The sequence below is a fragment of the Fukomys damarensis genome, unplaced genomic scaffold (assembly GCF_012274545.1).
Source record: "Fukomys damarensis isolate Sample0158 unplaced genomic scaffold, DMR_v1.0_HiC HiC_scaffold_24, whole genome shotgun sequence".
Lineage (NCBI taxonomy): Eukaryota > Metazoa > Chordata > Mammalia > Rodentia > Bathyergidae > Fukomys > Fukomys damarensis.
Genome location: NW_022900936.1, coordinates 13,656,194 through 13,656,491, shown reverse-complemented (window position 1 = coordinate 13,656,491; position 298 = coordinate 13,656,194).

The following is a 298-nucleotide window of genomic DNA, read 5'->3' as shown; positions in this document are numbered from 1 at the left end:
GTTCTTTTCTTTTAGGACTTGGAATACCTCACTCCAGGCTCTCCTTGACCTACGGGTTTGTGTTGAAAAGTCTGCTGTGATTCTAATGGGCTTTCCTTTGCATGTGATTTATTTGTTTTCTCTTACTGCTTGTAGTATTTTGTTTTTCAGTTGGATTTCTGGGATCTTGATTATTATATGTCTAGGTGTAGATTTTTTTTTGATCGTGGGTAGTTGGGGTTCTATATGCCTCACTTATCTGTATGTCTAATTCTTCCCTTCTGTTTGGGAAGTTTTCTGTCATTAATTCTGTGAAGAG